At 43.5% G+C, this 20674-nt stretch overlaps 54 non-coding genes across 54 annotated transcripts; 27 read left to right on the top strand and 27 right to left on the bottom strand.

The window, feature by feature from the left end:
• Positions 1 to 318: 318 nt before the first annotated feature.
• Positions 319 to 390, bottom strand: Trnaq-cug (transfer RNA glutamine (anticodon CUG)). Its single transcript has one exon. It is a non-coding gene; the product is annotated as a tRNA-Gln (tRNA).
• A 248-nt stretch (positions 391 to 638) lies between these two features.
• Trnay-gua (transfer RNA tyrosine (anticodon GUA)) lies at positions 639 to 727 on the top strand. Its single transcript is given in 2 exon segments — positions 639 to 675; positions 692 to 727. It is a non-coding gene; the product is annotated as a tRNA-Tyr (tRNA).
• A 358-nt stretch (positions 728 to 1085) lies between these two features.
• Trnaq-cug (transfer RNA glutamine (anticodon CUG)) lies at positions 1086 to 1157 on the bottom strand. Its single transcript has one exon. It is a non-coding gene; the product is annotated as a tRNA-Gln (tRNA).
• Positions 1158 to 1405: 248 nt separating this feature from the next.
• Positions 1406 to 1494, top strand: Trnay-gua (transfer RNA tyrosine (anticodon GUA)). The gene is given in 2 exon segments: positions 1406 to 1442; positions 1459 to 1494. It is a non-coding gene; the product is annotated as a tRNA-Tyr (tRNA).
• Positions 1495 to 1852: 358 nt separating this feature from the next.
• Positions 1853 to 1924, bottom strand: Trnaq-cug (transfer RNA glutamine (anticodon CUG)). The gene has a single exon. It is a non-coding gene; the product is annotated as a tRNA-Gln (tRNA).
• Positions 1925 to 2172: 248 nt separating this feature from the next.
• Trnay-gua (transfer RNA tyrosine (anticodon GUA)) lies at positions 2173 to 2261 on the top strand. Its single transcript is given in 2 exon segments — positions 2173 to 2209; positions 2226 to 2261. It is a non-coding gene; the product is annotated as a tRNA-Tyr (tRNA).
• A 358-nt stretch (positions 2262 to 2619) lies between these two features.
• Positions 2620 to 2691, bottom strand: Trnaq-cug (transfer RNA glutamine (anticodon CUG)). Its single transcript has one exon. It is a non-coding gene; the product is annotated as a tRNA-Gln (tRNA).
• A 248-nt stretch (positions 2692 to 2939) lies between these two features.
• Trnay-gua (transfer RNA tyrosine (anticodon GUA)) lies at positions 2940 to 3028 on the top strand. Its single transcript is given in 2 exon segments — positions 2940 to 2976; positions 2993 to 3028. It is a non-coding gene; the product is annotated as a tRNA-Tyr (tRNA).
• A 358-nt stretch (positions 3029 to 3386) lies between these two features.
• On the bottom strand, positions 3387 to 3458 carry Trnaq-cug (transfer RNA glutamine (anticodon CUG)). Its single transcript has one exon. It is a non-coding gene; the product is annotated as a tRNA-Gln (tRNA).
• Positions 3459 to 3706: 248 nt separating this feature from the next.
• Trnay-gua (transfer RNA tyrosine (anticodon GUA)) lies at positions 3707 to 3795 on the top strand. The gene is given in 2 exon segments: positions 3707 to 3743; positions 3760 to 3795. It is a non-coding gene; the product is annotated as a tRNA-Tyr (tRNA).
• Positions 3796 to 4153: 358 nt separating this feature from the next.
• Trnaq-cug (transfer RNA glutamine (anticodon CUG)) lies at positions 4154 to 4225 on the bottom strand. The gene has a single exon. It is a non-coding gene; the product is annotated as a tRNA-Gln (tRNA).
• Positions 4226 to 4473: 248 nt separating this feature from the next.
• Trnay-gua (transfer RNA tyrosine (anticodon GUA)) lies at positions 4474 to 4562 on the top strand. Its single transcript is given in 2 exon segments — positions 4474 to 4510; positions 4527 to 4562. It is a non-coding gene; the product is annotated as a tRNA-Tyr (tRNA).
• Positions 4563 to 4920: 358 nt separating this feature from the next.
• On the bottom strand, positions 4921 to 4992 carry Trnaq-cug (transfer RNA glutamine (anticodon CUG)). Its single transcript has one exon. It is a non-coding gene; the product is annotated as a tRNA-Gln (tRNA).
• Positions 4993 to 5240: 248 nt separating this feature from the next.
• Trnay-gua (transfer RNA tyrosine (anticodon GUA)) lies at positions 5241 to 5329 on the top strand. The gene is given in 2 exon segments: positions 5241 to 5277; positions 5294 to 5329. It is a non-coding gene; the product is annotated as a tRNA-Tyr (tRNA).
• A 358-nt stretch (positions 5330 to 5687) lies between these two features.
• Trnaq-cug (transfer RNA glutamine (anticodon CUG)) lies at positions 5688 to 5759 on the bottom strand. The gene has a single exon. It is a non-coding gene; the product is annotated as a tRNA-Gln (tRNA).
• A 248-nt stretch (positions 5760 to 6007) lies between these two features.
• Positions 6008 to 6096, top strand: Trnay-gua (transfer RNA tyrosine (anticodon GUA)). The gene is given in 2 exon segments: positions 6008 to 6044; positions 6061 to 6096. It is a non-coding gene; the product is annotated as a tRNA-Tyr (tRNA).
• A 358-nt stretch (positions 6097 to 6454) lies between these two features.
• On the bottom strand, positions 6455 to 6526 carry Trnaq-cug (transfer RNA glutamine (anticodon CUG)). Its single transcript has one exon. It is a non-coding gene; the product is annotated as a tRNA-Gln (tRNA).
• A 248-nt stretch (positions 6527 to 6774) lies between these two features.
• Trnay-gua (transfer RNA tyrosine (anticodon GUA)) lies at positions 6775 to 6863 on the top strand. The gene is given in 2 exon segments: positions 6775 to 6811; positions 6828 to 6863. It is a non-coding gene; the product is annotated as a tRNA-Tyr (tRNA).
• Positions 6864 to 7221: 358 nt separating this feature from the next.
• Trnaq-cug (transfer RNA glutamine (anticodon CUG)) lies at positions 7222 to 7293 on the bottom strand. The gene has a single exon. It is a non-coding gene; the product is annotated as a tRNA-Gln (tRNA).
• A 248-nt stretch (positions 7294 to 7541) lies between these two features.
• Positions 7542 to 7630, top strand: Trnay-gua (transfer RNA tyrosine (anticodon GUA)). Its single transcript is given in 2 exon segments — positions 7542 to 7578; positions 7595 to 7630. It is a non-coding gene; the product is annotated as a tRNA-Tyr (tRNA).
• Positions 7631 to 7988: 358 nt separating this feature from the next.
• On the bottom strand, positions 7989 to 8060 carry Trnaq-cug (transfer RNA glutamine (anticodon CUG)). The gene has a single exon. It is a non-coding gene; the product is annotated as a tRNA-Gln (tRNA).
• Positions 8061 to 8308: 248 nt separating this feature from the next.
• Positions 8309 to 8397, top strand: Trnay-gua (transfer RNA tyrosine (anticodon GUA)). Its single transcript is given in 2 exon segments — positions 8309 to 8345; positions 8362 to 8397. It is a non-coding gene; the product is annotated as a tRNA-Tyr (tRNA).
• Positions 8398 to 8755: 358 nt separating this feature from the next.
• Trnaq-cug (transfer RNA glutamine (anticodon CUG)) lies at positions 8756 to 8827 on the bottom strand. Its single transcript has one exon. It is a non-coding gene; the product is annotated as a tRNA-Gln (tRNA).
• Positions 8828 to 9075: 248 nt separating this feature from the next.
• Positions 9076 to 9164, top strand: Trnay-gua (transfer RNA tyrosine (anticodon GUA)). Its single transcript is given in 2 exon segments — positions 9076 to 9112; positions 9129 to 9164. It is a non-coding gene; the product is annotated as a tRNA-Tyr (tRNA).
• A 358-nt stretch (positions 9165 to 9522) lies between these two features.
• Positions 9523 to 9594, bottom strand: Trnaq-cug (transfer RNA glutamine (anticodon CUG)). Its single transcript has one exon. It is a non-coding gene; the product is annotated as a tRNA-Gln (tRNA).
• Positions 9595 to 9842: 248 nt separating this feature from the next.
• On the top strand, positions 9843 to 9931 carry Trnay-gua (transfer RNA tyrosine (anticodon GUA)). Its single transcript is given in 2 exon segments — positions 9843 to 9879; positions 9896 to 9931. It is a non-coding gene; the product is annotated as a tRNA-Tyr (tRNA).
• A 358-nt stretch (positions 9932 to 10289) lies between these two features.
• Trnaq-cug (transfer RNA glutamine (anticodon CUG)) lies at positions 10290 to 10361 on the bottom strand. Its single transcript has one exon. It is a non-coding gene; the product is annotated as a tRNA-Gln (tRNA).
• A 248-nt stretch (positions 10362 to 10609) lies between these two features.
• Positions 10610 to 10698, top strand: Trnay-gua (transfer RNA tyrosine (anticodon GUA)). Its single transcript is given in 2 exon segments — positions 10610 to 10646; positions 10663 to 10698. It is a non-coding gene; the product is annotated as a tRNA-Tyr (tRNA).
• A 358-nt stretch (positions 10699 to 11056) lies between these two features.
• On the bottom strand, positions 11057 to 11128 carry Trnaq-cug (transfer RNA glutamine (anticodon CUG)). The gene has a single exon. It is a non-coding gene; the product is annotated as a tRNA-Gln (tRNA).
• A 248-nt stretch (positions 11129 to 11376) lies between these two features.
• On the top strand, positions 11377 to 11465 carry Trnay-gua (transfer RNA tyrosine (anticodon GUA)). The gene is given in 2 exon segments: positions 11377 to 11413; positions 11430 to 11465. It is a non-coding gene; the product is annotated as a tRNA-Tyr (tRNA).
• A 358-nt stretch (positions 11466 to 11823) lies between these two features.
• Positions 11824 to 11895, bottom strand: Trnaq-cug (transfer RNA glutamine (anticodon CUG)). The gene has a single exon. It is a non-coding gene; the product is annotated as a tRNA-Gln (tRNA).
• A 248-nt stretch (positions 11896 to 12143) lies between these two features.
• Positions 12144 to 12232, top strand: Trnay-gua (transfer RNA tyrosine (anticodon GUA)). Its single transcript is given in 2 exon segments — positions 12144 to 12180; positions 12197 to 12232. It is a non-coding gene; the product is annotated as a tRNA-Tyr (tRNA).
• Positions 12233 to 12590: 358 nt separating this feature from the next.
• On the bottom strand, positions 12591 to 12662 carry Trnaq-cug (transfer RNA glutamine (anticodon CUG)). Its single transcript has one exon. It is a non-coding gene; the product is annotated as a tRNA-Gln (tRNA).
• Positions 12663 to 12910: 248 nt separating this feature from the next.
• On the top strand, positions 12911 to 12999 carry Trnay-gua (transfer RNA tyrosine (anticodon GUA)). The gene is given in 2 exon segments: positions 12911 to 12947; positions 12964 to 12999. It is a non-coding gene; the product is annotated as a tRNA-Tyr (tRNA).
• Positions 13000 to 13357: 358 nt separating this feature from the next.
• Positions 13358 to 13429, bottom strand: Trnaq-cug (transfer RNA glutamine (anticodon CUG)). Its single transcript has one exon. It is a non-coding gene; the product is annotated as a tRNA-Gln (tRNA).
• A 248-nt stretch (positions 13430 to 13677) lies between these two features.
• Positions 13678 to 13766, top strand: Trnay-gua (transfer RNA tyrosine (anticodon GUA)). The gene is given in 2 exon segments: positions 13678 to 13714; positions 13731 to 13766. It is a non-coding gene; the product is annotated as a tRNA-Tyr (tRNA).
• Positions 13767 to 14124: 358 nt separating this feature from the next.
• Positions 14125 to 14196, bottom strand: Trnaq-cug (transfer RNA glutamine (anticodon CUG)). Its single transcript has one exon. It is a non-coding gene; the product is annotated as a tRNA-Gln (tRNA).
• A 248-nt stretch (positions 14197 to 14444) lies between these two features.
• Positions 14445 to 14533, top strand: Trnay-gua (transfer RNA tyrosine (anticodon GUA)). The gene is given in 2 exon segments: positions 14445 to 14481; positions 14498 to 14533. It is a non-coding gene; the product is annotated as a tRNA-Tyr (tRNA).
• A 358-nt stretch (positions 14534 to 14891) lies between these two features.
• Trnaq-cug (transfer RNA glutamine (anticodon CUG)) lies at positions 14892 to 14963 on the bottom strand. Its single transcript has one exon. It is a non-coding gene; the product is annotated as a tRNA-Gln (tRNA).
• A 248-nt stretch (positions 14964 to 15211) lies between these two features.
• Positions 15212 to 15300, top strand: Trnay-gua (transfer RNA tyrosine (anticodon GUA)). Its single transcript is given in 2 exon segments — positions 15212 to 15248; positions 15265 to 15300. It is a non-coding gene; the product is annotated as a tRNA-Tyr (tRNA).
• A 358-nt stretch (positions 15301 to 15658) lies between these two features.
• On the bottom strand, positions 15659 to 15730 carry Trnaq-cug (transfer RNA glutamine (anticodon CUG)). The gene has a single exon. It is a non-coding gene; the product is annotated as a tRNA-Gln (tRNA).
• Positions 15731 to 15978: 248 nt separating this feature from the next.
• Positions 15979 to 16067, top strand: Trnay-gua (transfer RNA tyrosine (anticodon GUA)). Its single transcript is given in 2 exon segments — positions 15979 to 16015; positions 16032 to 16067. It is a non-coding gene; the product is annotated as a tRNA-Tyr (tRNA).
• Positions 16068 to 16425: 358 nt separating this feature from the next.
• Positions 16426 to 16497, bottom strand: Trnaq-cug (transfer RNA glutamine (anticodon CUG)). Its single transcript has one exon. It is a non-coding gene; the product is annotated as a tRNA-Gln (tRNA).
• A 248-nt stretch (positions 16498 to 16745) lies between these two features.
• On the top strand, positions 16746 to 16834 carry Trnay-gua (transfer RNA tyrosine (anticodon GUA)). Its single transcript is given in 2 exon segments — positions 16746 to 16782; positions 16799 to 16834. It is a non-coding gene; the product is annotated as a tRNA-Tyr (tRNA).
• A 358-nt stretch (positions 16835 to 17192) lies between these two features.
• Trnaq-cug (transfer RNA glutamine (anticodon CUG)) lies at positions 17193 to 17264 on the bottom strand. The gene has a single exon. It is a non-coding gene; the product is annotated as a tRNA-Gln (tRNA).
• A 248-nt stretch (positions 17265 to 17512) lies between these two features.
• Positions 17513 to 17601, top strand: Trnay-gua (transfer RNA tyrosine (anticodon GUA)). The gene is given in 2 exon segments: positions 17513 to 17549; positions 17566 to 17601. It is a non-coding gene; the product is annotated as a tRNA-Tyr (tRNA).
• A 358-nt stretch (positions 17602 to 17959) lies between these two features.
• On the bottom strand, positions 17960 to 18031 carry Trnaq-cug (transfer RNA glutamine (anticodon CUG)). The gene has a single exon. It is a non-coding gene; the product is annotated as a tRNA-Gln (tRNA).
• A 248-nt stretch (positions 18032 to 18279) lies between these two features.
• On the top strand, positions 18280 to 18368 carry Trnay-gua (transfer RNA tyrosine (anticodon GUA)). The gene is given in 2 exon segments: positions 18280 to 18316; positions 18333 to 18368. It is a non-coding gene; the product is annotated as a tRNA-Tyr (tRNA).
• A 358-nt stretch (positions 18369 to 18726) lies between these two features.
• Positions 18727 to 18798, bottom strand: Trnaq-cug (transfer RNA glutamine (anticodon CUG)). The gene has a single exon. It is a non-coding gene; the product is annotated as a tRNA-Gln (tRNA).
• A 248-nt stretch (positions 18799 to 19046) lies between these two features.
• Trnay-gua (transfer RNA tyrosine (anticodon GUA)) lies at positions 19047 to 19135 on the top strand. Its single transcript is given in 2 exon segments — positions 19047 to 19083; positions 19100 to 19135. It is a non-coding gene; the product is annotated as a tRNA-Tyr (tRNA).
• Positions 19136 to 19493: 358 nt separating this feature from the next.
• Trnaq-cug (transfer RNA glutamine (anticodon CUG)) lies at positions 19494 to 19565 on the bottom strand. The gene has a single exon. It is a non-coding gene; the product is annotated as a tRNA-Gln (tRNA).
• A 248-nt stretch (positions 19566 to 19813) lies between these two features.
• Positions 19814 to 19902, top strand: Trnay-gua (transfer RNA tyrosine (anticodon GUA)). Its single transcript is given in 2 exon segments — positions 19814 to 19850; positions 19867 to 19902. It is a non-coding gene; the product is annotated as a tRNA-Tyr (tRNA).
• A 358-nt stretch (positions 19903 to 20260) lies between these two features.
• On the bottom strand, positions 20261 to 20332 carry Trnaq-cug (transfer RNA glutamine (anticodon CUG)). The gene has a single exon. It is a non-coding gene; the product is annotated as a tRNA-Gln (tRNA).
• A 248-nt stretch (positions 20333 to 20580) lies between these two features.
• Positions 20581 to 20669, top strand: Trnay-gua (transfer RNA tyrosine (anticodon GUA)). Its single transcript is given in 2 exon segments — positions 20581 to 20617; positions 20634 to 20669. It is a non-coding gene; the product is annotated as a tRNA-Tyr (tRNA).
• Positions 20670 to 20674: the final 5 nt, after the last annotated feature.

Raw genomic sequence — 20674 nt, 5'->3', positions numbered from 1 at the left:
GCCCACTCGGTCAGAACCTCCCTATGTTTTAAACCTATTTTAAAGGAAATTCATTTGCTCAGCTTATAATAGCTAGTTGATAATCATGGGATTCTTAGCCTTCGTAGGATAATGATATTTCTTCGAATTACCGTAAAATTGCTTGCTCTTACAGGCATTACTCGTTTAATGTGCTATATAGGTCACATAGTCGCACCAATATTCAACAGTTTCACAGACGTCTCGTTTTTTACACAAACGTAGAAACTAAATCCCTGAGCCTATCGCTGCTACTTGCTCGGCGAGAAACGCTTATTACAGAAAATTTAGACTAAACGAAGGTTCCACCGAGATTCGAACTCGGATCGCTGGATTCAGAGTCCAGAGTGCTAACCGTTACACCATGGAACCAGACAGGAGCATGGGACTCGTAAATACACTTAGCAGTACTCTGGCATACTTCAGACACTTCCTACTTGCATTTTTTAACTTAATTGACACGATCGAGCATTATAAAACTTAATCTGGGCAATGTTTGCAGCTGCAGCCGATGACTGCATTTCCTGTGCGTCTATATGACCGCGCTGAGTAGCAGTGTGTGGAAATGAAAGACAGGGACGGACGTAAAGCAATCAGTACGAATAAGAAAGCATGCACAGCCTCTGGTAGCTCAGTTGGTAGAGCGGTGGACTGTAGTGGACGATTCACAGTTATCCATAGGTCGCTGGTTCAAATCCGGCCCAGAGGACTGTTTTTCTAATCTCAGGAGCAAAGAGGCTCCAGAGCATGCCCACTCGGTCAGAACCTCCCTATGTTTTAAACCTATTTTAAAGGAAATTCATTTGCTCAGCTTATAATAGCTAGTTGATAATCATGGGATTCTTAGCCTTCGTAGGATAATGATATTTCTTCGAATTACCGTAAAATTGCTTGCTCTTACAGGCATTACTCGTTTAATGTGCTATATAGGTCACATAGTCGCACCAATATTCTACAGTTTCACAGACGTCTCGTTTTTTACACAAACGTAGAAACTAAATCCCTGAGCCTATCGCTGCTACTTGCTCGGCGAGAAACGCTTATTACAGAAAATTTAGACTAAACGAAGGTTCCACCGAGATTCGAACTCGGATCGCTGGATTCAGAGTCCAGAGTGCTAACCGTTACACCATGGAACCAGACAGGAGCATGGGACTCGTAAATACACTTAGCAGTACTCTGGCATACTTCAGACACTTCCTACTTGCATTTTTTAACTTAATTGACACGATCGAGCATTATAAAACTTAATCTGGGCAATGTTTGCAGCTGCAGCCGATGACTGCATTTCCTGTGCGTCTATATGACCGCGCTGAGTAGCAGTGTGTGGAAATGAAAGACAGGGACGGACGTAAAGCAATCAGTACGAATAAGAAAGCATGCACAGCCTCTGGTAGCTCAGTTGGTAGAGCGGTGGACTGTAGTGGACGATTCACAGTTATCCATAGGTCGCTGGTTCAAATCCGGCCCAGAGGACTGTTTTTCTAATCTCAGGAGCAAAGAGGCTCCAGAGCATGCCCACTCGGTCAGAACCTCCCTATGTTTTAAACCTATTTTAAAGGAAATTCATTTGCTCAGCTTATAATAGCTAGTTGATAATCATGGGATTCTTAGCCTTCGTAGGATAATGATATTTCTTCGAATTACCGTAAAATTGCTTGCTCTTACAGGCATTACTCGTTTAATGTGCTATATAGGTCACATAGTCGCACCAATATTCAACAGTTTCACAGACGTCTCGTTTTTTACACAAACGTAGAAACTAAATCCCTGAGCCTATCGCTGCTACTTGCTCGGCGAGAAACGCTTATTACAGAAAATTTAGACTAAACGAAGGTTCCACCGAGATTCGAACTCGGATCGCTGGATTCAGAGTCCAGAGTGCTAACCGTTACACCATGGAACCAGACAGGAGCATGGGACTCGTAAATACACTTAGCAGTACTCTGGCATACTTCAGACACTTCCTACTTGCATTTTTTAACTTAATTGACACGATCGAGCATTATAAAACTTAATCTGGGCAATGTTTGCAGCTGCAGCCGATGACTGCATTTCCTGTGCGTCTATATGACCGCGCTGAGTAGCAGTGTGTGGAAATGAAAGACAGGGACGGACGTAAAGCAATCAGTACGAATAAGAAAGCATGCACAGCCTCTGGTAGCTCAGTTGGTAGAGCGGTGGACTGTAGTGGACGATTCACAGTTATCCATAGGTCGCTGGTTCAAATCCGGCCCAGAGGACTGTTTTTCTAATCTCAGGAGCAAAGAGGCTCCAGAGCATGCCCACTCGGTCAGAACCTCCCTATGTTTTAAACCTATTTTAAAGGAAATTCATTTGCTCAGCTTATAATAGCTAGTTGATAATCATGGGATTCTTAGCCTTCGTAGGATAATGATATTTCTTCGAATTACCGTAAAATTGCTTGCTCTTACAGGCATTACTCGTTTAATGTGCTATATAGGTCACATAGTCGCACCAATATTCTACAGTTTCACAGACGTCTCGTTTTTTACACAAACGTAGAAACTAAATCCCTGAGCCTATCGCTGCTACTTGCTCGGCGAGAAACGCTTATTACAGAAAATTTAGACTAAACGAAGGTTCCACCGAGATTCGAACTCGGATCGCTGGATTCAGAGTCCAGAGTGCTAACCGTTACACCATGGAACCAGACAGGAGCATGGGACTCGTAAATACACTTAGCAGTACTCTGGCATACTTCAGACACTTCCTACTTGCATTTTTTAACTTAATTGACACGATCGAGCATTATAAAACTTAATCTGGGCAATGTTTGCAGCTGCAGCCGATGACTGCATTTCCTGTGCGTCTATATGACCGCGCTGAGTAGCAGTGTGTGGAAATGAAAGACAGGGACGGACGTAAAGCAATCAGTACGAATAAGAAAGCATGCACAGCCTCTGGTAGCTCAGTTGGTAGAGCGGTGGACTGTAGTGGACGATTCACAGTTATCCATAGGTCGCTGGTTCAAATCCGGCCCAGAGGACTGTTTTTCTAATCTCAGGAGCAAAGAGGCTCCAGAGCATGCCCACTCGGTCAGAACCTCCCTATGTTTTAAACCTATTTTAAAGGAAATTCATTTGCTCAGCTTATAATAGCTAGTTGATAATCATGGGATTCTTAGCCTTCGTAGGATAATGATATTTCTTCGAATTACCGTAAAATTGCTTGCTCTTACAGGCATTACTCGTTTAATGTGCTATATAGGTCACATAGTCGCACCAATATTCAACAGTTTCACAGACGTCTCGTTTTTTACACAAACGTAGAAACTAAATCCCTGAGCCTATCGCTGCTACTTGCTCGGCGAGAAACGCTTATTACAGAAAATTTAGACTAAACGAAGGTTCCACCGAGATTCGAACTCGGATCGCTGGATTCAGAGTCCAGAGTGCTAACCGTTACACCATGGAACCAGACAGGAGCATGGGACTCGTAAATACACTTAGCAGTACTCTGGCATACTTCAGACACTTCCTACTTGCATTTTTTAACTTAATTGACACGATCGAGCATTATAAAACTTAATCTGGGCAATGTTTGCAGCTGCAGCCGATGACTGCATTTCCTGTGCGTCTATATGACCGCGCTGAGTAGCAGTGTGTGGAAATGAAAGACAGGGACGGACGTAAAGCAATCAGTACGAATAAGAAAGCATGCACAGCCTCTGGTAGCTCAGTTGGTAGAGCGGTGGACTGTAGTGGACGATTCACAGTTATCCATAGGTCGCTGGTTCAAATCCGGCCCAGAGGACTGTTTTTCTAATCTCAGGAGCAAAGAGGCTCCAGAGCATGCCCACTCGGTCAGAACCTCCCTATGTTTTAAACCTATTTTAAAGGAAATTCATTTGCTCAGCTTATAATAGCTAGTTGATAATCATGGGATTCTTAGCCTTCGTAGGATAATGATATTTCTTCGAATTACCGTAAAATTGCTTGCTCTTACAGGCATTACTCGTTTAATGTGCTATATAGGTCACATAGTCGCACCAATATTCAACAGTTTCACAGACGTCTCGTTTTTTACACAAACGTAGAAACTAAATCCCTGAGCCTATCGCTGCTACTTGCTCGGCGAGAAACGCTTATTACAGAAAATTTAGACTAAACGAAGGTTCCACCGAGATTCGAACTCGGATCGCTGGATTCAGAGTCCAGAGTGCTAACCGTTACACCATGGAACCAGACAGGAGCATGGGACTCGTAAATACACTTAGCAGTACTCTGGCATACTTCAGACACTTCCTACTTGCATTTTTTAACTTAATTGACACGATCGAGCATTATAAAACTTAATCTGGGCAATGTTTGCAGCTGCAGCCGATGACTGCATTTCCTGTGCGTCTATATGACCGCGCTGAGTAGCAGTGTGTGGAAATGAAAGACAGGGACGGACGTAAAGCAATCAGTACGAATAAGAAAGCATGCACAGCCTCTGGTAGCTCAGTTGGTAGAGCGGTGGACTGTAGTGGACGATTCACAGTTATCCATAGGTCGCTGGTTCAAATCCGGCCCAGAGGACTGTTTTTCTAATCTCAGGAGCAAAGAGGCTCCAGAGCATGCCCACTCGGTCAGAACCTCCCTATGTTTTAAACCTATTTTAAAGGAAATTCATTTGCTCAGCTTATAATAGCTAGTTGATAATCATGGGATTCTTAGCCTTCGTAGGATAATGATATTTCTTCGAATTACCGTAAAATTGCTTGCTCTTACAGGCATTACTCGTTTAATGTGCTATATAGGTCACATAGTCGCACCAATATTCAACAGTTTCACAGACGTCTCGTTTTTTACACAAACGTAGAAACTAAATCCCTGAGCCTATCGCTGCTACTTGCTCGGCGAGAAACGCTTATTACAGAAAATTTAGACTAAACGAAGGTTCCACCGAGATTCGAACTCGGATCGCTGGATTCAGAGTCCAGAGTGCTAACCGTTACACCATGGAACCAGACAGGAGCATGGGACTCGTAAATACACTTAGCAGTACTCTGGCATACTTCAGACACTTCCTACTTGCATTTTTTAACTTAATTGACACGATCGAGCATTATAAAACTTAATCTGGGCAATGTTTGCAGCTGCAGCCGATGACTGCATTTCCTGTGCGTCTATATGACCGCGCTGAGTAGCAGTGTGTGGAAATGAAAGACAGGGACGGACGTAAAGCAATCAGTACGAATAAGAAAGCATGCACAGCCTCTGGTAGCTCAGTTGGTAGAGCGGTGGACTGTAGTGGACGATTCACAGTTATCCATAGGTCGCTGGTTCAAATCCGGCCCAGAGGACTGTTTTTCTAATCTCAGGAGCAAAGAGGCTCCAGAGCATGCCCACTCGGTCAGAACCTCCCTATGTTTTAAACCTATTTTAAAGGAAATTCATTTGCTCAGCTTATAATAGCTAGTTGATAATCATGGGATTCTTAGCCTTCGTAGGATAATGATATTTCTTCGAATTACCGTAAAATTGCTTGCTCTTACAGGCATTACTCGTTTAATGTGCTATATAGGTCACATAGTCGCACCAATATTCAACAGTTTCACAGACGTCTCGTTTTTTACACAAACGTAGAAACTAAATCCCTGAGCCTATCGCTGCTACTTGCTCGGCGAGAAACGCTTATTACAGAAAATTTAGACTAAACGAAGGTTCCACCGAGATTCGAACTCGGATCGCTGGATTCAGAGTCCAGAGTGCTAACCGTTACACCATGGAACCAGACAGGAGCATGGGACTCGTAAATACACTTAGCAGTACTCTGGCATACTTCAGACACTTCCTACTTGCATTTTTTAACTTAATTGACACGATCGAGCATTATAAAACTTAATCTGGGCAATGTTTGCAGCTGCAGCCGATGACTGCATTTCCTGTGCGTCTATATGACCGCGCTGAGTAGCAGTGTGTGGAAATGAAAGACAGGGACGGACGTAAAGCAATCAGTACGAATAAGAAAGCATGCACAGCCTCTGGTAGCTCAGTTGGTAGAGCGGTGGACTGTAGTGGACGATTCACAGTTATCCATAGGTCGCTGGTTCAAATCCGGCCCAGAGGACTGTTTTTCTAATCTCAGGAGCAAAGAGGCTCCAGAGCATGCCCACTCGGTCAGAACCTCCCTATGTTTTAAACCTATTTTAAAGGAAATTCATTTGCTCAGCTTATAATAGCTAGTTGATAATCATGGGATTCTTAGCCTTCGTAGGATAATGATATTTCTTCGAATTACCGTAAAATTGCTTGCTCTTACAGGCATTACTCGTTTAATGTGCTATATAGGTCACATAGTCGCACCAATATTCAACAGTTTCACAGACGTCTCGTTTTTTACACAAACGTAGAAACTAAATCCCTGAGCCTATCGCTGCTACTTGCTCGGCGAGAAACGCTTATTACAGAAAATTTAGACTAAACGAAGGTTCCACCGAAATTCGAACTCGGATCGCTGGATTCAGAGTCCAGAGTGCTAACCGTTACACCATGGAACCAGACAGGAGCATGGGACTCGTAAATACACTTAGCAGTACTCTGGCATACTTCAGACACTTCCTACTTGCATTTTTTAACTTAATTGACACGATCGAGCATTATAAAACTTAATCTGGGCAATGTTTGCAGCTGCAGCCGATGACTGCATTTCCTGTGCGTCTATATGACCGCGCTGAGTAGCAGTGTGTGGAAATGAAAGACAGGGACGGACGTAAAGCAATCAGTACGAATAAGAAAGCATGCACAGCCTCTGGTAGCTCAGTTGGTAGAGCGGTGGACTGTAGTGGACGATTCACAGTTATCCGTAGGTCGCTGGTTCAAATCCGGCCCAGAGGACTGTTTTTCTAATCTCAGGAGCAAAGAGGCTCCAGAGCATGCCCACTCGGTCAGAACCTCCCTATGTTTTAAACCTATTTTAAAGGAAATTCATTTGCTCAGCTTATAATAGCTAGTTGATAATCATGGGATTCTTAGCCTTCGTAGGATAATGATATTTCTTCGAATTACCGTAAAATTGCTTGCTCTTACAGGCATTACTCGTTTAATGTGCTATATAGGTCACATAGTCGCACCAATATTCAACAGTTTCACAGACGTCTCGTTTTTTACACAAACGTAGAAACTAAATCCCTGAGCCTATCGCTGCTACTTGCTCGGCGAGAAACGCTTATTACAGAAAATTTAGACTAAACGAAGGTTCCACCGAGATTCGAACTCGGATCGCTGGATTCAGAGTCCAGAGTGCTAACCGTTACACCATGGAACCAGACAGGAGCATGGGACTCGTAAATACACTTAGCAGTACTCTGGCATACTTCAGACACTTCCTACTTGCATTTTTTAACTTAATTGACACGATCGAGCATTATAAAACTTAATCTGGGCAATGTTTGCAGCTGCAGCCGATGACTGCATTTCCTGTGCGTCTATATGACCGCGCTGAGTAGCAGTGTGTGGAAATGAAAGACAGGGACGGACGTAAAGCAATCAGTACGAATAAGAAAGCATGCACAGCCTCTGGTAGCTCAGTTGGTAGAGCGGTGGACTGTAGTGGACGATTCACAGTTATCCATAGGTCGCTGGTTCAAATCCGGCCCAGAGGACTGTTTTTCTAATCTCAGGAGCAAAGAGGCTCCAGAGCATGCCCACTCGGTCAGAACCTCCCTATGTTTTAAACCTATTTTAAAGGAAATTCATTTGCTCAGCTTATAATAGCTAGTTGATAATCATGGGATTCTTAGCCTTCGTAGGATAATGATATTTCTTCGAATTACCGTAAAATTGCTTGCTCTTACAGGCATTACTCGTTTAATGTGCTATATAGGTCACATAGTCGCACCAATATTCAACAGTTTCACAGACGTCTCGTTTTTTACACAAACGTAGAAACTAAATCCCTGAGCCTATCGCTGCTACTTGCTCGGCGAGAAACGCTTATTACAGAAAATTTAGACTAAACGAAGGTTCCACCGAGATTCGAACTCGGATCGCTGGATTCAGAGTCCAGAGTGCTAACCGTTACACCATGGAACCAGACAGGAGCATGGGACTCGTAAATACACTTAGCAGTACTCTGGCATACTTCAGACACTTCCTACTTGCATTTTTTAACTTAATTGACACGATCGAGCATTATAAAACTTAATCTGGGCAATGTTTGCAGCTGCAGCCGATGACTGCATTTCCTGTGCGTCTATATGACCGCGCTGAGTAGCAGTGTGTGGAAATGAAAGACAGGGACGGACGTAAAGCAATCAGTACGAATAAGAAAGCATGCACAGCCTCTGGTAGCTCAGTTGGTAGAGCGGTGGACTGTAGTGGACGATTCACAGTTATCCATAGGTCGCTGGTTCAAATCCGGCCCAGAGGACTGTTTTTCTAATCTCAGGAGCAAAGAGGCTCCAGAGCATGCCCACTCGGTCAGAACCTCCCTATGTTTTAAACCTATTTTAAAGGAAATTCATTTGCTCAGCTTATAATAGCTAGTTGATAATCATGGGATTCTTAGCCTTCGTAGGATAATGATATTTCTTCGAATTACCGTAAAATTGCTTGCTCTTACAGGCATTACTCGTTTAATGTGCTATATAGGTCACATAGTCGCACCAATATTCAACAGTTTCACAGACGTCTCGTTTTTTACACAAACGTAGAAACTAAATCCCTGAGCCTATCGCTGCTACTTGCTCGGCGAGAAACGCTTATTACAGAAAATTTAGACTAAACGAAGGTTCCACCGAGATTCGAACTCGGATCGCTGGATTCAGAGTCCAGAGTGCTAACCGTTACACCATGGAACCAGACAGGAGCATGGGACTCGTAAATACACTTAGCAGTACTCTGGCATACTTCAGACACTTCCTACTTGCATTTTTTAACTTAATTGACACGATCGAGCATTATAAAACTTAATCTGGGCAATGTTTGCAGCTGCAGCCGATGACTGCATTTCCTGTGCGTCTATATGACCGCGCTGAGTAGCAGTGTGTGGAAATGAAAGACAGGGACGGACGTAAAGCAATCAGTACGAATAAGAAAGCATGCACAGCCTCTGGTAGCTCAGTTGGTAGAGCGGTGGACTGTAGTGGACGATTCACAGTTATCCATAGGTCGCTGGTTCAAATCCGGCCCAGAGGACTGTTTTTCTAATCTCAGGAGCAAAGAGGCTCCAGAGCATGCCCACTCGGTCAGAACCTCCCTATGTTTTAAACCTATTTTAAAGGAAATTCATTTGCTCAGCTTATAATAGCTAGTTGATAATCATGGGATTCTTAGCCTTCGTAGGATAATGATATTTCTTCGAATTACCGTAAAATTGCTTGCTCTTACAGGCATTACTCGTTTAATGTGCTATATAGGTCACATAGTCGCACCAATATTCAACAGTTTCACAGACGTCTCGTTTTTTACACAAACGTAGAAACTAAATCCCTGAGCCTATCGCTGCTACTTGCTCGGCGAGAAACGCTTATTACAGAAAATTTAGACTAAACGAAGGTTCCACCGAGATTCGAACTCGGATCGCTGGATTCAGAGTCCAGAGTGCTAACCGTTACACCATGGAACCAGACAGGAGCATGGGACTCGTAAATACACTTAGCAGTACTCTGGCATACTTCAGACACTTCCTACTTGCATTTTTTAACTTAATTGACACGATCGAGCATTATAAAACTTAATCTGGGCAATGTTTGCAGCTGCAGCCGATGACTGCATTTCCTGTGCGTCTATATGACCGCGCTGAGTAGCAGTGTGTGGAAATGAAAGACAGGGACGGACGTAAAGCAATCAGTACGAATAAGAAAGCATGCACAGCCTCTGGTAGCTCAGTTGGTAGAGCGGTGGACTGTAGTGGACGATTCACAGTTATCCATAGGTCGCTGGTTCAAATCCGGCCCAGAGGACTGTTTTTCTAATCTCAGGAGCAAAGAGGCTCCAGAGCATGCCCACTCGGTCAGAACCTCCCTATGTTTTAAACCTATTTTAAAGGAAATTCATTTGCTCAGCTTATAATAGCTAGTTGATAATCATGGGATTCTTAGCCTTCGTAGGATAATGATATTTCTTCGAATTACCGTAAAATTGCTTGCTCTTACAGGCATTACTCGTTTAATGTGCTATATAGGTCACATAGTCGCACCAATATTCAACAGTTTCACAGACGTCTCGTTTTTTACACAAACGTAGAAACTAAATCCCTGAGCCTATCGCTGCTACTTGCTCGGCGAGAAACGCTTATTACAGAAAATTTAGACTAAACGAAGGTTCCACCGAGATTCGAACTCGGATCGCTGGATTCAGAGTCCAGAGTGCTAACCGTTACACCATGGAACCAGACAGGAGCATGGGACTCGTAAATACACTTAGCAGTACTCTGGCATACTTCAGACACTTCCTACTTGCATTTTTTAACTTAATTGACACGATCGAGCATTATAAAACTTAATCTGGGCAATGTTTGCAGCTGCAGCCGATGACTGCATTTCCTGTGCGTCTATATGACCGCGCTGAGTAGCAGTGTGTGGAAATGAAAGACAGGGACGGACGTAAAGCAATCAGTACGAATAAGAAAGCATGCACAGCCTCTGGTAGCTCAGTTGGTAGAGCGGTGGACTGTAGTGGACGATTCACAGTTATCCATAGGTCGCTGGTTCAAATCCGGCCCAGAGGACTGTTTTTCTAATCTCAGGAGCAAAGAGGCTCCAGAGCATGCCCACTCGGTCAGAACCTCCCTATGTTTTAAACCTATTTTAAAGGAAATTCATTTGCTCAGCTTATAATAGCTAGTTGATAATCATGGGATTCTTAGCCTTCGTAGGATAATGATATTTCTTCGAATTACCGTAAAATTGCTTGCTCTTACAGGCATTACTCGTTTAATGTGCTATATAGGTCACATAGTCGCACCAATATTCAACAGTTTCACAGACGTCTCGTTTTTTACACAAACGTAGAAACTAAATCCCTGAGCCTATCGCTGCTACTTGCTCGGCGAGAAACGCTTATTACAGAAAATTTAGACTAAACGAAGGTTCCACCGAGATTCGAACTCGAATCGCTGGATTCAGAGTCCAGAGTGCTAACCGTTACACCATGGAACCAGACAGGAGCATGGGACTCGTAAATACACTTAGCAGTACTCTGGCATACTTCAGACACTTCCTACTTGCATTTTTTAACTTAATTGACACGATCGAGCATTATAAAACTTAATCTGGGCAATGTTTGCAGCTGCAGCCGATGACTGCATTTCCTGTGCGTCTATATGACCGCGCTGAGTAGCAGTGTGTGGAAATGAAAGACAGGGACGGACGTAAAGCAATCAGTACGAATAAGAAAGCATGCACAGCCTCTGGTAGCTCAGTTGGTAGAGCGGTGGACTGTAGTGGACGATTCACAGTTATCCATAGGTCGCTGGTTCAAATCCGGCCCAGAGGACTGTTTTTCTAATCTCAGGAGCAAAGAGGCTCCAGAGCATGCCCACTCGGTCAGAACCTCCCTATGTTTTAAACCTATTTTAAAGGAAATTCATTTGCTCAGCTTATAATAGCTAGTTGATAATCATGGGATTCTTAGCCTTCGTAGGATAATGATATTTCTTCGAATTACCGTAAAATTGCTTGCTCTTACAGGCATTACTCGTTTAATGTGCTATATAGGTCACATAGTCGCACCAATATTCAACAGTTTCAAAGACGTCTCGTTTTTTACACAAACGTAGAAACTAAATCCCTGAGCCTATCGCTGCTACTTGCTCGGCGAGAAACGCTTATTACAGAAAATTTAGACTAAACGAAGGTTCCACCGAGATTCGAACTCGGATCGCTGGATTCAGAGTCCAGAGTGCTAACCGTTACACCATGGAACCAGACAGGAGCATGGGACTCGTAAATACACTTAGCAGTACTCTGGCATACTTCAGACACTTCCTACTTGCATTTTTTAACTTAATTGACACGATCGAGCATTATAAAACTTAATCTGGGCAATGTTTGCAGCTGCAGCCGATGACTGCATTTCCTGTGCGTCTATATGACCGCGCTGAGTAGCAGTGTGTGGAAATGAAAGACAGGGACGGACGTAAAGCAATCAGTACGAATAAGAAAGCATGCACAGCCTCTGGTAGCTCAGTTGGTAGAGCGGTGGACTGTAGTGGACGATTCACAGTTATCCATAGGTCGCTGGTTCAAATCCGGCCCAGAGGACTGTTTTTCTAATCTCAGGAGCAAAGAGGCTCCAGAGCATGCCCACTCGGTCAGAACCTCCCTATGTTTTAAACCTATTTTAAAGGAAATTCATTTGCTCAGCTTATAATAGCTAGTTGATAATCATGGGATTCTTAGCCTTCGTAGGATAATGATATTTCTTCGAATTACCGTAAAATTGCTTGCTCTTACAGGCATTACTCGTTTAATGTGCTATATAGGTCACATAGTCGCACCAATATTCAACAGTTTCACAGACGTCTCGTTTTTTACACAAACGTAGAAACTAAATCCCTGAGCCTATCGCTGCTACTTGCTCGGCGAGAAACGCTTATTACAGAAAATTTAGACTAAACGAAGGTTCCACCGAGATTCGAACTCGGATCGCTGGATTCAGAGTCCAGAGTGCTAACCGTTACACCATGGAACCAGACAGGAGCATGGGACTCGTAAATACACTTAGCAGTACTCTGGCATACTTCAGACACTTCCTACTTGCATTTTTTAACTTAATTGACACGATCGAGCATTATAAAACTTAATCTGGGCAATGTTTGCAGCTGCAGCCGATGACTGCATTTCCTGTGCGTCTATATGACCGCGCTGAGTAGCAGTGTGTGGAAATGAAAGACAGGGACGGACGTAAAGCAATCAGTACGAATAAGAAAGCATGCACAGCCTCTGGTAGCTCAGTTGGTAGAGCGGTGGACTGTAGTGGACGATTCACAGTTATCCATAGGTCGCTGGTTCAAATCCGGCCCAGAGGACTGTTTTTCTAATCTCAGGAGCAAAGAGGCTCCAGAGCATGCCCACTCGGTCAGAACCTCCCTATGTTTTAAACCTATTTTAAAGGAAATTCATTTGCTCAGCTTATAATAGCTAGTTGATAATCATGGGATTCTTAGCCTTCGTAGGATAATGATATTTCTTCGAATTACCGTAAAATTGCTTGCTCTTACAGGCATTACTCGTTTAATGTGCTATATAGGTCACATAGTCGCACCAATATTCAACAGTTTCACAGACGTCTCGTTTTTTACACAAACGTAGAAACTAAATCCCTGAGCCTATCGCTGCTACTTGCTCGGCGAGAAACGCTTATTACAGAAAATTTAGACTAAACGAAGGTTCCACCGAGATTCGAACTCGGATCGCTGGATTCAGAGTCCAGAGTGCTAACCGTTACACCATGGAACCAGACAGGAGCATGGGACTCGTAAATACACTTAGCAGTACTCTGGCATACTTCAGACACTTCCTACTTGCATTTTTTAACTTAATTGACACGATCGAGCATTATAAAACTTAATCTGGGCAATGTTTGCAGCTGCAGCCGATGACTGCATTTCCTGTGCGTCTATATGACCGCGCTGAGTAGCAGTGTGTGGAAATGAAAGACAGGGACGGACGTAAAGCAATCAGTACGAATAAGAAAGCATGCACAGCCTCTGGTAGCTCAGTTGGTAGAGCGGTGGACTGTAGTGGACGATTCACAGTTATCCATAGGTCGCTGGTTCAAATCCGGCCCAGAGGACTGTTTTTCTAATCTCAGGAGCAAAGAGGCTCCAGAGCATGCCCACTCGGTCAGAACCTCCCTATGTTTTAAACCTATTTTAAAGGAAATTCATTTGCTCAGCTTATAATAGCTAGTTGATAATCATGGGATTCTTAGCCTTCGTAGGATAATGATATTTCTTCGAATTACCGTAAAATTGCTTGCTCTTACAGGCATTACTCGTTTAATGTGCTATATAGGTCACATAGTCGCACCAATATTCAACAGTTTCACAGACGTCTCGTTTTTTACACAAACGTAGAAACTAAATCCCTGAGCCTATCGCTGCTACTTGCTCGGCGAGAAACGCTTATTACAGTAAATTTAGACTAAACGAAGGTTCCACCGAGATTCGAACTCGGATCGCTGGATTCAGAGTCCAGAGTGCTAACCGTTACACCATGGAACCAGACAGGAGCATGGGACTCGTAAATACACTTAGCAGTACTCTGGCATACTTCAGACACTTCCTACTTGCATTTTTTAACTTAATTGACACGATCGAGCATTATAAAACTTAATCTGGGCAATGTTTGCAGCTGCAGCCGATGACTGCATTTCCTGTGCGTCTATATGACCGCGCTGAGTAGCAGTGTGTGGAAATGAAAGACAGGGACGGACGTAAAGCAATCAGTACGAATAAGAAAGCATGCACAGCCTCTGGTAGCTCAGTTGGTAGAGCGGTGGACTGTAGTGGACGATTCACAGTTATCCATAGGTCGCTGGTTCAAATCCGGCCCAGAGGACTGTTTTTCTAATCTCAGGAGCAAAGAGGCTCCAGAGCATGCCCACTCGGTCAGAACCTCCCTATGTTTTAAACCTATTTTAAAGGAAATTCATTTGCTCAGCTTATAATAGCTAGTTGATAATCATGGGATTCTTAGCCTTCGTAGGATAATGATATTTCTTCGAATTACCGTAAAATTGCTTGCTCTTACAGGCATTACTCGTTTAATGTGCTATATAGGTCACATAGTCGCACCAATATTCAACAGTTTCACAGACGTCTCGTTTTTTACACAAACGTAGAAACTAAATCCCTGAGCCTATCGCTGCTACTTGCTCGGCGAGAAACGCTTATTACAGAAAATTTAGACTAAACGAAGGTTCCACCGAGATTCGAACTCGGATCGCTGGATTCAGAGTCCAGAGTGCTAACCGTTACACCATGGAACCAGACAGGAGCATGGGACTCGTAAATACACTTAGCAGTACTCTGGCATACTTCAGACACTTCCTACTTGCATTTTTTAACTTAATTGACACGATCGAGCATTATAAAACTTAATCTGGGCAATGTTTGCAGCTGCAGCCGATGACTGCATTTCCTGTGCGTCTATATGACCGCGCTGAGTAGCAGTGTGTGGAAATGAAAGACAGGGACGGACGTAAAGCAATCAGTACGAATAAGAAAGCATGCACAGCCTCTGGTAGCTCAGTTGGTAGAGCGGTGGACTGTAGTGGACGATTCACAGTTATCCATAGGTCGCTGGTTCAAATCCGGCCCAGAGGACTGTTTTTCTAATCTCAGGAGCAAAGAGGCTCCAGAGCATGCCCACTCGGTCAGAACCTCCCTATGTTTTAAACCTATTTTAAAGGAAATTCATTTGCTCAGCTTATAATAGCTAGTTGATAATCATGGGATTCTTAGCCTTCGTAGGATAATGATATTTCTTCGAATTACCGTAAAATTGCTTGCTCTTACAGGCATTACTCGTTTAATGTGCTATATAGGTCACATAGTCGCACCAATATTCAACAGTTTCACAGACGTCTCGTTTTTTACACAAACGTAGAAACTAAATCCCTGAGCCTATCGCTGCTACTTGCTCGGCGAGAAACGCTTATTACAGAAAATTTAGACTAAACGAAGGTTCCACCGAGATTCGAACTCGGATCGCTGGATTCAGAGTCCAGAGTGCTAACCGTTACACCATGGAACCAGACAGGAGCATGGGACTCGTAAATACACTTAGCAGTACTCTGGCATACTTCAGACACTTCCTACTTGCATTTTTTAACTTAATTGACACGATCGAGCATTATAAAACTTAATCTGGGCAATGTTTGCAGCTGCAGCCGATGACTGCATTTCCTGTGCGTCTATATGACCGCGCTGAGTAGCAGTGTGTGGAAATGAAAGACAGGGACGGACGTAAAGCAATCAGTACGAATAAGAAAGCATGCACAGCCTCTGGTAGCTCAGTTGGTAGAGCGGTGGACTGTAGTGGACGATTCACAGTTATCCATAGGTCGCTGGTTCAAATCCGGCCCAGAGGACTGTTTTTCTAATCTCAGGAGCAAAGAGGCTCCAGAGCATGCCCACTCGGTCAGAACCTCCCTATGTTTTAAACCTATTTTAAAGGAAATTCATTTGCTCAGCTTATAATAGCTAGTTGATAATCATGGGATTCTTAGCCTTCGTAGGATAATGATATTTCTTCGAATTACCGTAAAATTGCTTGCTCTTACAGGCATTACTCGTTTAATGTGCTATATAGGTCACATAGTCGCACCAATATTCAACAGTTTCACAGACGTCTCGTTTTTTACACAAACGTAGAAACTAAATCCCTGAGCCTATCGCTGCTACTTGCTCGGCGAGAAACGCTTATTACAGAAAATTTAGACTAAACGAAGGTTCCACCGAGATTCGAACTCGGATCGCTGGATTCAGAGTCCAGAGTGCTAACCGTTACACCATGGAACCAGACAGGAGCATGGGACTCGTAAATACACTTAGCAGTACTCTGGCATACTTCAGACACTTCCTACTTGCATTTTTTAACTTAATTGACACGATCGAGCATTATAAAACTTAATCTGGGCAATGTTTGCAGCTGCAGCCGATGACTGCATTTCCTGTGCGTCTATATGACCGCGCTGAGTAGCAGTGTGTGGAAATGAAAGACAGGGACGGACGTAAAGCAATCAGTACGAATAAGAAAGCATGCACAGCCTCTGGTAGCTCAGTTGGTAGAGCGGTGGACTGTAGTGGACGATTCACAGTTATCCATAGGTCGCTGGTTCAAATCCGGCCCAGAGGACTGTTTTTCTAATCTCAGGAGCAAAGAGGCTCCAGAGCATGCCCACTCGGTCAGAACCTCCCTATGTTTTAAACCTATTTTAAAGGAAATTCATTTGCTCAGCTTATAATAGCTAGTTGATAATCATGGGATTCTTAGCCTTCGTAGGATAATGATATTTCTTCGAATTACCGTAAAATTGCTTGCTCTTACAGGCATTACTCGTTTAATGTGCTATATAGGTCACATAGTCGCACCAATATTCAACAGTTTCACAGACGTCTCGTTTTTTACACAAACGTAGAAACTAAATCCCTGAGCCTATCGCTGCTACTTGCTCGGCGAGAAACGCTTATTACAGAAAATTTAGACTAAACGAAGGTTCCACCGAGATTCGAACTCGGATCGCTGGATTCAGAGTCCAGAGTGCTAACCGTTACACCATGGAACCAGACAGGAGCATGGGACTCGCAAATACACTTAGCAGTACTCTGGCATACTTCAGACACTTCCTACTTGCATTTTTTAACTTAATTGACACGATCGAGCATTATAAAACTTAATCTGGGCAATGTTTGCAGCTGCAGCCGATGACTGCATTTCCTGTGCGTCTATATGACCGCGCTGAGTAGCAGTGTGTGGAAATGAAAGACAGGGACGGACGTAAAGCAATCAGTACGAATAAGAAAGCATGCACAGCCTCTGGTAGCTCAGTTGGTAGAGCGGTGGACTGTAGTGGACGATTCACAGTTATCCATAGGTCGCTGGTTCAAATCCGGCCCAGAGGACTGTTTTTCTAATCTCAGGAGCAAAGAGGCTCCAGAGCATGCCCACTCGGTCAGAACCTCCCTATGTTTTAAACCTATTTTAAAGGAAATTCATTTGCTCAGCTTATAATAGCTAGTTGATAATCATGGGATTCTTAGCCTTCGTAGGATAATGATATTTCTTCGAATTACCGTAAAATTGCTTGCTCTTACAGGCATTACTCGTTTAATGTGCTATATAGGTCACATAGTCGCACCAATATTCAACAGTTTCACAGACGTCTCGTTTTTTACACAAACGTAGAAACTAAATCCCTGAGCCTATCGCTGCTACTTGCTCGGCGAGAAACGCTTATTACAGAAAATTTAGACTAAACGAAGGTTCCACCGAGATTCGAACTCGGATCGCTGGATTCAGAGTCCAGAGTGCTAACCGTTACACCATGGAACCAGACAGGAGCATGGGACTCGTAAATACACTTAGCAGTACTCTGGCATACTTCAGACACTTCCTACTTGCATTTTTTAACTTAATTGACACGATCGAGCATTATAAAACTTAATCTGGGCAATGTTTGCAGCTGCAGCCGATGACTGCATTTCCTGTGCGTCTATATGACCGCGCTGAGTAGCAGTGTGTGGAAATGAAAGACAGGGACGGACGTAAAGCAATCAGTACGAATAAGAAAGCATGCACAGCCTCTGGTAGCTCAGTTGGTAGAGCGGTGGACTGTAGTGGACGATTCACAGTTATCCATAGGTCGCTGGTTCAAATCCGGCCCAGAGGACTGTTTTTCTAATCTCAGGAGCAAAGAGGCTCCAGAGCATGCCCACTCGGTCAGAACCTCCCTATGTTTTAAACCTATTTTAAAGGAAATTCATTTGCTCAGCTTATAATAGCTAGTTGATAATCATGGGATTCTTAGCCTTCGTAGGATAATGATATTTCTTCGAATTACCGTAAAATTGCTTGCTCTTACAGGCATTACTCGTTTAATGTGCTATATAGGTCACATAGTCGCACCAATATTCAACAGTTTCACAGACGTCTCGTTTTTTACACAAACGTAGAAACTAAATCCCTGAGCCTATCGCTGCTACTTGCTCGGCGAGAAACGCTTATTACAGAAAATTTAGACTAAACGAAGGTTCCACCGAGATTCGAACTCGGATCGCTGGATTCAGAGTCCAGAGTGCTAACCGTTACACCATGGAACCAGACAGGAGCATGGGACTCGTAAATACACTTAGCAGTACTCTGGCATACTTCAGACACTTCCTACTTGCATTTTTTAACTTAATTGACACGATCGAGCATTATAAAACTTAATCTGGGCAATGTTTGCAGCTGCAGCCGATGACTGCATTTCCTGTGCGTCTATATGACCGCGCTGAGTAGCAGTGTGTGGAAATGAAAGACAGGGACGGACGTAAAGCAATCAGTACGAATAAGAAAGCATGCACAGCCTCTGGTAGCTCAGTTGGTAGAGCGGTGGACTGTAGTGGACGATTCACAGTTATCCATAGGTCGCTGGTTCAAATCCGGCCCAGAGGACTGTTTTTCTAATCTCAGGAGCAAAGAGGCTCCAGAGCATGCCCACTCGGTCAGAACCTCCCTATGTTTTAAACCTATTTTAAAGGAAATTCATTTGCTCAGCTTATAATAGCTAGTTGATAATCATGGGATTCTTAGCCTTCGTAGGATAATGATATTTCTTCGAATTACCGTAAAATTGCTTGCTCTTACAGGCATTACTCGTTTAATGTGCTATATAGGTCACATAGTCGCACCAATATTCAACAGTTTCACAGACGTCTCGTTTTTTACACAAACGTAGAAACTAAATCCCTGAGCCTATCGCTGCTACTTGCTCGGCGAGAAACGCTTATTACAGAAAATTTAGACTAAACGAAGGTTCCACCGAGATTCGAACTCGGATCGCTGGATTCAGAGTCCAGAGTGCTAACCGTTACACCATGGAACCAGACAGGAGCATGGGACTCGTAAATACACTTAGCAGTACTCTGGCATACTTCAGACACTTCCTACTTGCATTTTTTAACTTAATTGACACGATCGAGCATTATAAAACTTAATCTGGGCAATGTTTGCAGCTGCAGCCGATGACTGCATTTCCTGTGCGTCTATATGACCGCGCTGAGTAGCAGTGTGTGGAAATGAAAGACAGGGACGGACGTAAAGCAATCAGTACGAATAAGAAAGCATGCACAGCCTCTGGTAGCTCAGTTGGTAGAGCGGTGGACTGTAGTGGACGATTCACAGTTATCCATAGGTCGCTGGTTCAAATCCGGCCCAGAGGACTGTTTTTCTAATCTCAGGAGCAAAGAGGCTCCAGAGCATGCCCACTCGGTCAGAACCTCCCTATGTTTTAAACCTATTTTAAAGGAAATTCATTTGCTCAGCTTATAATAGCTAGTTGATAATCATGGGATTCTTAGCCTTCGTAGGATAATGATATTTCTTCGAATTACCGTAAAATTGCTTGCTCTTACAGGCATTACTCGTTTAATGTGCTATATAGGTCACATAGTCGCACCAATATTCAACAGTTTCACAGACGTCTCGTTTTTTACACAAACGTAGAAACTAAATCCCTGAGCCTATCGCTGCTACTTGCTCGGCGAGAAACGCTTATTACAGAAAATTTAGACTAAACGAAGGTTCCACCGAGATTCGAACTCGGATCGCTGGATTCAGAGTCCAGAGTGCTAACCGTTACACCATGGAACCAGACAGGAGCATGGGACTCGTAAATACACTTAGCAGTACTCTGGCATACTTCAGACACTTCCTACTTGCATTTTTTAACTTAATTGACACGATCGAGCATTATAAAACTTAATCTGGGCAATGTTTGCAGCTGCAGCCGATGACTGCATTTCCTGTGCGTCTATATGACCGCGCTGAGTAGCAGTGTGTGGAAATGAAAGACAGGGACGGACGTAAAGCAATCAGTACGAATAAGAAAGCATGCACAGCCTCTGGTAGCTCAGTTGGTAGAGCGGTGGACTGTAGTGGACGATTCACAGTTATCCATAGGTCGCTGGTTCAAATCCGGCCCAGAGGACTGTT

Source organism: Schistocerca nitens, chromosome 2 (genome assembly GCF_023898315.1).
Source record: "Schistocerca nitens isolate TAMUIC-IGC-003100 chromosome 2, iqSchNite1.1, whole genome shotgun sequence".
Classification (NCBI taxonomy): domain Eukaryota; kingdom Metazoa; phylum Arthropoda; class Insecta; order Orthoptera; family Acrididae; genus Schistocerca; species Schistocerca nitens.
This window is presented reverse-complemented; position numbering and strand designations above follow the sequence as displayed.